The following is an 11,850-nucleotide window of genomic DNA, read 5'->3' as shown; positions in this document are numbered from 1 at the left end:
TACTGAACTTGCAATGCCACAGGGCTGAGGCTTGTCAGACTTGAGCTGTTCAAACTTTTTTGACCTGTAGCTTTGTTTTGCCTTAGCTATGAAAGCGATTCCTTTAACTGCCCAAGTGCTGAATATCCATCAGCTTTACTTGCGTATAGTAGAACCATATTTTTATACGGGTAGCAGTAAAAAGCAGTGACTCTGTGCAGAATGGGATATTTACACCTATGAATCAATGAGTCATCACACAGAAAATCTAGTCTGTTGCAATGGCACAGACCTTGAGAAGCAGAGATGCACAATATGGAGCACAGCACAGACATGGCGTTTTAAGAGATGGGGCACAGACTTGGCACTGGAGACACTGTGACTATAAACTCTGCTGTGATCAGTTGAAGAAAGGCAGACCCAGAGCTGGCCAGAACTGATTTTTGAGATACTAAAGAGAACAAAGGAATGGTAAATAACATATATAGAGGGCATGATATATAGTAAACTTGGATGTAGCACAGCAGTACAGACCACTGAAGAAAGAGGAAGATGTAAAAACAAGATAGAAAATGTATACATGTGATCTCCCATGCATCCTGGGGAAAAAAAAAAAAAAAAAAGAAGAAACCAGCAACACTGTCATCATCTTCCTCCCAAAGGACTCACGGGGGCTGACTATGTCAGGTATTTTTGTCAATAGGAGCTCAAACCTATTGATTTTAAAATGCAGGGGAGCAGTGGAAAGGTGAGTGTAACACTAGGAGAAAGGGGATAGAAACTACAGAATGTGTGTTTTTCAATTTTTATTTTAATATTACTGAGACTTTTCCATATGGAAACCATTATTCTATTATTCTTTCACGTTCTGTAATAATTTTATCTAGATAACTAAAGATTCTTGAATTAGACTTTTAATGTTCCCATCACCCTAACAAGAAATTTCTGGCTTTGCTTGTATGTAAGACATGATTCCTCTTTTCCATATACAAAAATTTTAGCATAACATTCCCCAAGGTCTCAGGGCACAGAGAATGCAGACATCTCAGAGTCACATGCTACAGGTTGCAGCAGAGGTGCAGCAGGGCCTGGGGTCTTTGCTGAAGGTTGTGCGGTGATGCTGGTAATGGGGACCATGGCAAGGTCCCTGGCAGGGGCCAGAGTGACAAGCCACCATACATCAGCAGCCTCCAGCCAGTCATAAGGTAACTTTTGACCTTTTTTGCAAGCACAGTATGAGAAAGCTAGTCCTTAGAATTCTGCAAGGCCTTTGAGACAGTTCTCCACAACATTCTTCTCATTGGAGAGATATGGATTTGATGGGTTCACTGTTTGGTGGATAAGGAATTGGTTGGATGGTTGCATCCAGAGGGTAGTGGTCTATGGCTTTCTGTCCAGATGGAGAGGGGTGACAAGTGGTGTCCCTCAGGGGTCTGTACCAGGACAAGTGCTGTTTATTATCTACATCAACAATATAGACAGTGGGATCGAGGGCACCCTCAGAAAGTTTGCAGATGACTCTAAGGTGGGCAGTGCAGTCCACACACGAGAGAGAGGACAGGATGTTATCCAGAGGGACCTGTACAAGCTAGAGAGCTGGTTCATGTGAACTTCATGAGGTTCAGCAAGGCCAAGTGAAAGGTTCTGCACCAGGGTAGGAGCAATACTCGTTATCAGTACAGGTTGGGGGATGATATGATAGAGAGCATCTGCAGAAAAGGATGTCAGGGTACTACTGGATGAAAAGTTGGACATGAGCAAACAAGGTGCAGTCACAGCCCAGAGGACAAATCACATCCTGGGCTGCATCAAAAGAAGCATGGCCAGCAGGTCAAGGGACATGATTCTGCCCCTCTACTCTGCTCTTGTGAAACCCCATCTGGAGTACTGTGCCGAGCTCTGGAGCCCTCAACAGAAGACGGATGTAGATCTGCTGGAACAAGTCCAAAGAAGAGCCACAAAAATGATCAGAGGGCTGGAGCACCTCTGCTAGGAAGGCAGAGTGAGGAAGCTGGAATTGTTCAGCCTGGAGAGGAGAAGGCTCTGGGGAGCCTTCCAGTACCTGAAAGGTGCCCTCCCTGGGGAAGGACTGTTTACAAGGGTGTATAGTGACAGGATGAGGGGCAATGGTCTTAAAATAGATCGGGGTAGATTTAGACTAGACATTAGGCAGAAGTTATTTACAATGAGCATGGTGAAGCACTGGAGCAGCTTGACCAGAGTGGTGGAGGCCTCATCCCTGGAAACATTCAAGGTCAGGCTTGACAAGGCTCTGAGCAATTTGGTCTAGGTAAAAATGTCACTGTGTACTGCAGGGAGGCTGGACTAGATGATCTTTAAAGGTCCCTTCTAACCCCCAGCATTCTTCGATTCTGTGATAATACATCAGAAGGTTTGCTGTGCAAGGCTGAGTTGTAAGTAGAATCTTATTTTTCAGAAAAATACTACAGTTAGACCAACTACACTAATTGCCAGCACTTCTGATATTAGCTTTTTTTTAAGCCAGATGCAAGGTAAAATTGTAATAACAATGTAACTATGGTAATTATAATAGTGTTTATATTCTGTTAGTTCTGTCAAGGATTTGAAAATTAGCATGCATGACACTGGAAAATAAATATGTAAAGGCAGGTAAAACAGGATGTAGAAGACATCTTTCGTGGGAACAATATTTGTTCCTCAGATATTCCTTATGGTAATGGTTAGTTCAGGGCCCTCGTGTATTAAAGCATCAAGAATGTTGTGGAGACATACAAAACAGGCTGTGTGAGAAGTTAACCTTGTGGTGCCAATTTGTCTCAACATTGTTGGAAAGCAAGCTTCTGGGGTTAGAAATGGAAATGAACTTTGGTGCAAAACAATCGCTTGTCTCCTTGACATAGAAATTAGCCAGAAGGTGTCGAAAATGAAAAGGAAGAAAACAGCTCCAAACCCACCCCCCTCCCTTCTAAACCAAATGCCTGCAGCCTGAGGTTTGAGAAAGACTTGTGGAGATGAAGACACTGTGTGAGACCCCCCCATGAAGACCACCTTGGAGACACATCATGCATGTACATGGAGGAGGGTTTGAGGTCAAGAACTGTGACTATAAAAAGCTGTGTCACTGTCATTACAGCAAAGCACTTTCCCACCCAATGACATCGTTGGATCATGGTGGTAACTATCTTATCACTTGCTGTTCTCCATATTTCATCTCTCTCTTCAGTTTCCTGTCTTTTTCTTTCTGTCCTGTCCACTCTAGGAATCTTGAATTTTTGTTGTGCAACTCCGATAAAGCTCAGAGGTGTGTATGTGACATCTGACCTTGTTTGCCTCTTAATTTCCCCATTTGTGAATTGTGAAAGATCACCTTTAGATCTTCTTGACAGGGTCCCTCAGGACAACAGGGTGTACCTGATGCAAAACTTGTACTAGGGGAGGGAAGACCAACCCCAGCCACACCTGGGCTCCACAGAGTGTAAAGGAGCTTAGAAAGCAAAAGGCTTCTTCCTGATCTTCTGTAAGTTGTACACCAGCCCTGGTGATTGTCTTTTAGCACCCTACATCATACTTTGCATGAGAATCTCCACATCTCTGGCTTATTGGATCATGATAGGCTGATACAGCAATTCACCACCTATTGTGTAACTTGTATTTTGGTGGTGTTGCAACTGCAACTATTAGGTGTCTAGGGATCGCCATGATGGGAGCAGGCAGACCTCAGAACTTCCAACATTACTCTATCTCCAATTACTAGGCACTCTGTTAGCAGTCAAAAGTCAATTATTAATCAAATATATTATTGAGGCCATAAGTATACTGTATGGCATGTTTCATGTTCCTTTTCTGGCTCTGATGTTCACAGTGTTGGCTGGCTTTAGGTGTGTGAGGCTAGGATGGCCACACTCAAGACCTCCTTGATGACAGAAAACAAAGGTGGCTGGTTTGGACCAAAGAATTATCTCCTCTTTTTGTAGATCCAGACTAGGCCATTGTGACTATTCTAGATAATTGTTATTGATTTACCAGATGGGTGTTACCTGTTAGGCTGCTGTTATCTGATTCCCTGTAACAGTTGCACATTATATACCATTGCCTCCTTGTATGAGGGAGTGTTTAACAAAGTATAGTCAAGTGAAATTTGCCCTTATTAAAAAAGGCTGGAAGTACTTGAATGTGTTGTATAGACAGACAACAAAATCACTGTAAGACTACTGTTCTAATCGCACCCTCAAGGGTTTTTTTCTTATCTTTCAGACTAATTGTATAACAAAGTTTGTTAAAGACCTGAGGTCCTCTTTGCAAAATTATTTTGGAAAATGGTGTTGTGGATATCTGATAAATAAGTTTCTTCTTTCTGACAAGGCTTTTTAAGACAAAAGAGATTTTCAGATTAGCCAATTGCAACTGAAAAAATAAAGACAATATTCGATGTTGAGTATAAAAGCAATTTTATGTAAAAGTCCTTTTACACTTTCAAGAGTGTAAAAAAAAAAAAGGAAAGAAGGTAGATACTTTACTATCAGCCAACCTCAGCCATCATCATGATCCTAGATCAGTCAACTTGTTGCTGCTCCAATTTTGTCAGACAGAGCCACATGAAGTGATGTATCTAAGGGCACTTCTTGTAACAGAGCATTTCAATAGCAGACATCCCTTTATTGTAAGGGGATATACTTTTATAATGGGGCAAAAGCTGTGAACAATCAGTCCTTGATCTTTCATGGAGTGAACATGCACAGTCCATGCTGATGTACATAGTGTAAGTATCAGAAGTACAGAAAAACAACTTTTGAGGGATTAATTATTGGTGTTAGCCATGATTCCTCAGTGGAGAAGTGTTGTGAGCCAACACTAGAGGGGCTACCAGCTGTCAGGTGCTTTCCCGACTTCTCCCCTTCCCCCCAGTTTGAAGAGGTTGTTGAATAAGACCGAGGGTCACGCGTGGTGCTGCCTCTCACAGAGGAACAGCCGCTGTGGGACCGTGTTTTAGAGTGGAAGTTCGATACACCCCCACCGCGCCCACAAATTGCTGCTGAGACCAATGATTAGTTTACGAATTAACCGGTTTATTAAGGGTTAACACAAACAGAGGGATGAGGTTTAGAGAAAATTTTAAATTGGCAAATGGCTACCAGGGATGTATCAGGGAATACTGTGTCCTTCAGGGAGATGATGCAAGAAGTGCTGTGCCCTTAAGGCGTTGTCTTCGAGAGAGGCTTGTGGATCAAAGCAGAGCGGTTATCCTTGGGCAGGGGGTGGCTCCCGGGATGCGGCTTCTTTTCCAGCGGGGCACCAGGCTCCGCAGCAGGGGGATGTCCCACGCAGGAACGTCCGAGCAGGCCTTGGTCTCACCGGCTGAACTCACTGCCCTTTTACACCCCTATGACCCACCTGTCCAGCCAGTGTCACTGTCCAGAGCCAATGGGCACCCATGAGTCCCAAGTTAGGGCAGTAACTAGCAGGGCAAGGCCTAACTTGTTGCCCATCCTTCCTGCCTTGTACCACATCTGTTGTTTTGCTTTCGTTTGTCCTAGAGCAGCAGGCCTAGTTTTTGTCTGTTGGCTGGGAATAATCAGCAGAAGGCTTTTGCTGGCTTAAAAGGCATTTTGTTTAGACTTATGTGGGGAAGAAAAAGAACCATTTCCCACAGAAAGAAAACTTAGTATGTGTCTCCAAATGAAAGGAGTTAGTGCCACTTTCTGGAGAGAGACTGTGCAGACCAGCACTGTGACTCAACAGGGCTGAGGGGCAAGGGGCTCCTTCTGCAGCTGCCTGTCCATGTCCTGCCTCTGCTTGATCATTGCCTCTCTCCTGGGCTTCCCAAGCTTAACTTCCCAGCACACAGATGATCCTGAAGACACTTCTCAGGTTGGGTGCAACCTGCTGAGCACTTCCTGACCCCCCCATGTTTCAGAAGTAAACTGGGCAGCTTGAAAGGGAGTACCAGTGAACTTCACAATTCAAGGAGCCAGCACACATCAGGGCTCCTCAGTCATGCGGGTGCTTTTGAAAGTCTCACCTTGCTTGTGGAGAAAGTCCTTTGGACTTGTTTGGTCAGCTTTTCTCCAGTTTGCCATCAGATTTGCCACGTAGATACGAGATTAGAGATAATCTGTTGTATGACACAATGACTGCAATTTGAAGTGACGATTAACTATGACAAGCTTTGCTATTAGCATCACGTTATGGAGCAGTGGAGTTATTTTGGCACAGTAATAATTCTTTTTAGGGGGTAAGGAGGGAGTAGAGCTGTGAGAGATGACAATCTCAGAATCTGTGCAGAAGTTAAGCACTTGCAGTCACCATGGTTACTTACTTCTAAGCCAGAAGCAGGGAGGAATGTATAATTCATTTCTTGAAACTGACCTGTCCCACTGAAAAAAGATTGCCTTCTGGGTTGGCCCCACTTCAGTAAAACTATTCAAAGGAGTGGACCTCTGGTAGATGTGAAACACTATGCGATTAATCAGTGTTCCTGTACTCTGCAAACACCAATCATAAAAGAGAGAAACTGATAGCAGGAGGAAAAGAAAATGAGCTGGCCAAGTCAAGGCTTTTTGTTTAGTTATTTTTTTTAAGGTGGCACAAAAACAGACTTGATTTTTTTAAGAAGGTGAAATTGGACTCCAATTAATTGTCTGCACAAGCCCAAGAGGACTATTTGGGATTTTAAAACAAGTTGTCTGTGGTGCATGGAATGTTTTCTAGGCCTTCTGAAGTGTTCATTGTTGTAGCTGTCTTCTATATCAGGGAAAAAATTGCTAGCCAGGAACTTAGTGTCTGAAAACTATGATTAAGAGACTATTAATGAATACAATTTATGAATTAATTTAACATTGATGAATGCAATTAATTCTGTGCATTAATTTCTATCTACCAGCCTTGAGAAGGTTGTTCTTTCTCTCTTCTAGTCCACTTGTTAAAATACTTGTCAACTCCTAATTAGGAAGGAAAACAGTTAGTTGGCAGTTCTGAGAGAGGATTTTTCTTCTACCTTTATTCTCCTTGACCTCAGGAAATTCTTCAGTTCTTGACTAGCTGCTTGCTTAACTGAAATACTTATCTAAATATTTAATCTTTTTTCTACACCCCACAGAGAGTAACAAAGCAGGAACCTCTCCCAGGTGGGTAGATGTGCGTCCTGCTGGGTGTATCTGTGCCTCTGGGTTCGTGTATGCGTGTTCAGCGGTCAGTTTCAGATGTCTTTGGAAGCGGTGAAGAAGTCAGGTGTGGAAGGGAGTGATCTGACAAAGAATGAGCTGAATAATCGAGTGACTTTCCCTGTTTCTCATGCTTCCCATTTTCAACAGCTGTTAACAGCACCACTTCATCACCACTTCTATCTGGCATACTGATGTACTGGAGGAGCAGTATCTCAGCTGTTTTCTCTGTTGCAGGTATCCTGGGTATTTGTGGCAGTGTAATTGGGGAAAACTTTATTGAGAAGGTGCAGAGAGCTGATCTTTCTACTGCTGGTTTCAGCAGCTGGTATGTGACATGGCAGTTGGAAGCATGGCAGCATGCTCCTTTGTGGATGTCTGATTGTTTCTCTGCCAGAAAATATTTTGTACACTGCTTTATAACCTAATTGCCTTCCTCGCTTTCCTGTGTCTTGGGATTCAGAGGAGCTCAGCTACTTCCCAGGGGGTGTGAGAACAGACACAGAAAAATATAGGGAACGTGCCTTTTAATGCATCTCATCCCACACAGTGCAGAGGAGTAGTTCCTGAGATGAACCAGTGTTTACCACCTGGGAAATGCTTTGTCATCTTTCTGCCTGTGCCTCTAAGATGCTTTGGTTTAGGAGAAGGTTAACCTGAAATCAAAAGTGTAGGATTGGTTCTGACAGAGGAAGGACTTTCTTAGGGTTGTCCTCTGTTTACACATGAGCCCATCCTTACCCTACCTCAGTGCCCTAACCTGCATAGAAAACAAGCTCTGGCTGTGTTTTTGGAAATGCAGGAATGATTGGTTTCAGCATAGGCAACACTTGAGGGTCAGATCTTCTTCTGCATCTCTCTCAAGTCTACTTTGCTAGTTGAGGGACTGATGGATGCTCTAACTTCAACAACTCTGTCCCCAGGAGTTGTTCAGCAATTGACATGAACACACACATGCCTCATCATAGGATCATGCTTGGGGGTTCCAATCATGCCAACAAGAAATTTTGGACAAGGAGATGTGTGCAGTTAAAACCAACTCTGTCCCTTTGGGATTGCCTTCAGGCACCATTCCAAGGGAAGACTGGGATTTTGCCTAACTGGCTCGTATGACTCCTCTGAGTGTCCTCCTCTGTCCCTGTGATTGAATGTTGCTTAATCCCAATAACGAAATCCTGCCTCCACAGCAGGGAGGGGAGAGGTTATGGCTAGATTACTGCTTGGCTCTGCAGAACACAACTTTGGGAATATTTTTTCACAACAATCTCCTGCCCTTTCCCCACTGTGTGTTACACACAGAACTGTCATTGGCACAACCACAGTGGGACAGAACAGTCTCCTGACTCTACCATTTGCCTATAAGTCTTCTATGTGCAGCCACTGATCCTCAATAACTGCACAGGTGCATTCAAACATTGATTGGGTGGAGGCTGATTCTAAGGAAAGTGATTTTTCTAACTGTGCCGAGTGCGAACTACAGCTGTTGGCTCTTGTCATGCGTATCTAATTGTCTTCCTGCGTGGCTCTTGCTGAGAGAGTGGTCAGGCTTTCCAGCAGGCAGGACACACAGGAGGGTATGTTGCAATCAAGTACCCCAAGGAAGGTCATCCACAGTTATGAAACAGCTGCTCATTTTTGCAGAGGTGCAGAGCAGAAGGGAACACTATCAAGATTCTGGATGGTGAGGCAGAAGTAGTAAATTTAGCAACAGACAGCATATGAGTGGTAAAGAGTGGATCTGCAAGGCTTGAGGAGTGACCCAAAAACTGCAGACCAAGCAGGAAGACATTTTTGCAGTTTCTTCCATCTTGGCCAAAACCAGCTTCTCCTCTCTAGAGCAGCAGTCACAACAGAGACACAAGCTCAGAAAGCACTGGCATCACCAGGTGGTGGCATAAATCACCTCATTTCCAGCCTGCAGAGTGTTACTGCTGCCATACTCTTTATTCCTTCCCAAGACACCTCCAATTCACAGCAGGTGCCTTTACCAGACCATCACTGCCTCAGTCACCATCAGAAACACAGTGTGAAAAACAAGAGCTGGAACCACAATGCTCCATCCCACAGTTCTGATTTCCCAGATGGACATCAAAGCTGTCTGGGGAAAAGGGTGATCAAATACTTTTCCAGGATAAAATGCAAAATTCTAGATTTCCTTAGCATTGTCTTTTCAGGAAAAGAGGAATGGGAGAGCCTGAAAAGTTCCAGAAAACTGGCTGTAGTGAGGTGGGTATTGGTCTCTTCTCCCAAGTAACGAGACAGGACAAGAGGAAATCACCTCAAGTTTCACCAGGAGAGGTTTAGATTGGGTAACAGGAAAAATTTATTGACCGAAAGGGCTGTCAAGCACTGGAACAAGCTGCCCAGGAAAGTGATTGAGGCTCCATCCCTGGAAGTATTCAGACATCATGTAGATGTGGCACTTAAACACAGGGTTTAGTGGTGGACTTGACAGTGGTAGGTTATCGGCTGAACTGGGTGATCTTACAGGTCTTTTCTCCCAAGGTATCTGGCCTTGCTTCCACTCTCTGTAAATTTTGTTTTTACACCTAAGTGTGTCCAGGAGTTCCTTGCTCATCCACGCAGGCCTTCTGGCACTCCTGCCTGCCTTCCTCTTTGTAGGTACACATTGGTCCTGGGCACACAGGAAGTGTTCCTTGAATATGGACCAGCTTTCCTGGGCGCCTTTCCCATCCAGGTGATGAGTGCCTGGGGAGGAAGGTCTGTGGGGCAGTCAGTTTCCTGCTTCTGCTGCTGAAGGGAAAATGAGGGTGGAGAAACGCTGCTGCTGCTGCTGGATGAGGAACTTTCTTATCGCAGTGCTTTGTACTTGCTCTGACCATCTCTCAATAGCAACATGAAGGCTGGTTTTCTGGCGTGCCAGCACAGGCAGAGCAGGCAGTAGGACTGTGGCCTTTTGCAGCCTCTTAACGGTAGCAGTACCATTTCAGAGCCTGAGGAGGAGCTGACTTGTGTCGAAGTCCCTCTTGTTTGTCCCTAAGACATTGCTCAGCCTGCTGAGATTTCTTCTACTCTCTTTCCTCTTCCTTTTTTTTCCCAGGAGGTGGTTAAGTGATGTAGGCTGAATTCTTTCATAGCAAGAATTGCTATGCAAAAAATAGCAAGCTTTCAGCATTTTTTTTTTAATAAATGCTGCAGCAGCTTCAGTAATGTAATTCTCCAGTGCATGTGTATGTTTCAATGCACCTGAGAACTACACATGCAGGATTGCCCTTAAGTATGTGATGAATTTTGTTACACCGAACATTCAGCAGGTCTACAGTGAGTTATAATATTGAGATTTTTATGAGTAATTTAATGCAAGTTAGAAACCATTTTCTTTCATGCATGCAGGTTTTGCCTACTGTGGTGACTCATAGTTTAGTGAACATAAACTTCTTGCCTTTTGGAGGATATGCACATTTCTGATATTATCTCCAGAATAGCAAAAGGTTTTATTAATACCTTATGAGGTCCCAGGTGATGCCCAAATATGTAAAAAATACAGATTTTAAACTAAATTGCTCATTTCCTTGTTTGTGAGCAAAACGCAAGTTTCCAGGACCTGGGCAGGTGTTCTTTCTGTATTAAGAGCCTGGGGTGAGCTGTGACATAAGGCTTTTGGAACTAACAGACCCTGAACACAACTATTCTATGGGCTTTTTGTGAACTGAAGAAGCTGTAAGAAAACCAAGAACGGTATGTAACCAAGAGCTATTTGATTTCTGTCTTACCTCTTGGGAAAACTATCTGTGGGTCTCTCAAGGTCTCCTCGTTTACAGAGTGGAGATTGAATTCCCTCTATCTCAAAGCTTTTTCATTAACACAGGAATGTGCTAGGTGAAATACAACACATCTAGGGACTGTCCAAGGCTATTTTCCTCAGAATGTCAACAAGGACTGAATCAGAGTCTGAAGAATTCAAACTATGGGACTGAGCAAAAGGTTGTCACCCTTAGGATCTTACATTGTTGTACAAAACTTTGCAGTGCCTTCAGGTCATTCTGATACTGTGTGGTAACCTTGCTGTGCATAGGAAATGTTCCTAAATAGCTACTAAATGCGATTTTCTCCACCCAGAAGTTTGCAGAAATCCTAACGGTCGTAATCCTAACCAAGATGTAATCATGTCAAACTGGTGTGAGTTATCTCGATTCTGATTGCATAATCTACATCAATTACAGTGTTGCTAGAAACCATGTTTTACAGCAGCTTTTACTTCATGGGCTGCCTATCCCATTTGCAAGAGGAAAGGAAGGAGTAGGTAGGTGGAGGTGCCTGTCCTGGTGTTTTGTTTTGCTGTCAGTCTTGTGCTGCCGGGACATTGGGAGAACATAGCTGATAACTGCAGCATCTGTTGGAATCAGCAGAAAGCCTGAGACTTGCCTAAAACCAGGAGCAATCTCACAATATTCAGGTACTTTAGATTTGTAGGCCAGTGGTATTTTCTGCATACACATTGCTTTGTTTTTCAAAACATCAAGAGAAAATGAAGGATTTGACTGCAATGCCCTTGAATAATCCTGAAAACCACTACCAAAAAGCTTTAATTTGTGAAGTACTAATTGATAGTGCAGCCTAACTTCCTTTTCTTCAGCAGCTATTAACTGTATGGGGAAGGGTTCACATTACTTTTGTCAAGAACTAACAATGAGTCAAAGGAGACAAAATAATCCAAGTCAAGGTTGAAAGCAGACAGGTTCCTTTAGGAGGCCATACCAGAGCAGGA

This window comes from Chaetura pelagica, unplaced genomic scaffold (genome assembly GCF_000747805.2).
Source record: "Chaetura pelagica isolate M959 unplaced genomic scaffold, ChaPel_1.0 scaffold330, whole genome shotgun sequence".
NCBI lineage: Eukaryota > Metazoa > Chordata > Aves > Apodiformes > Apodidae > Chaetura > Chaetura pelagica.
The sequence above is the reverse complement of the archived record's forward strand: the minus strand, read 5'-3'. Positions refer to the sequence as shown.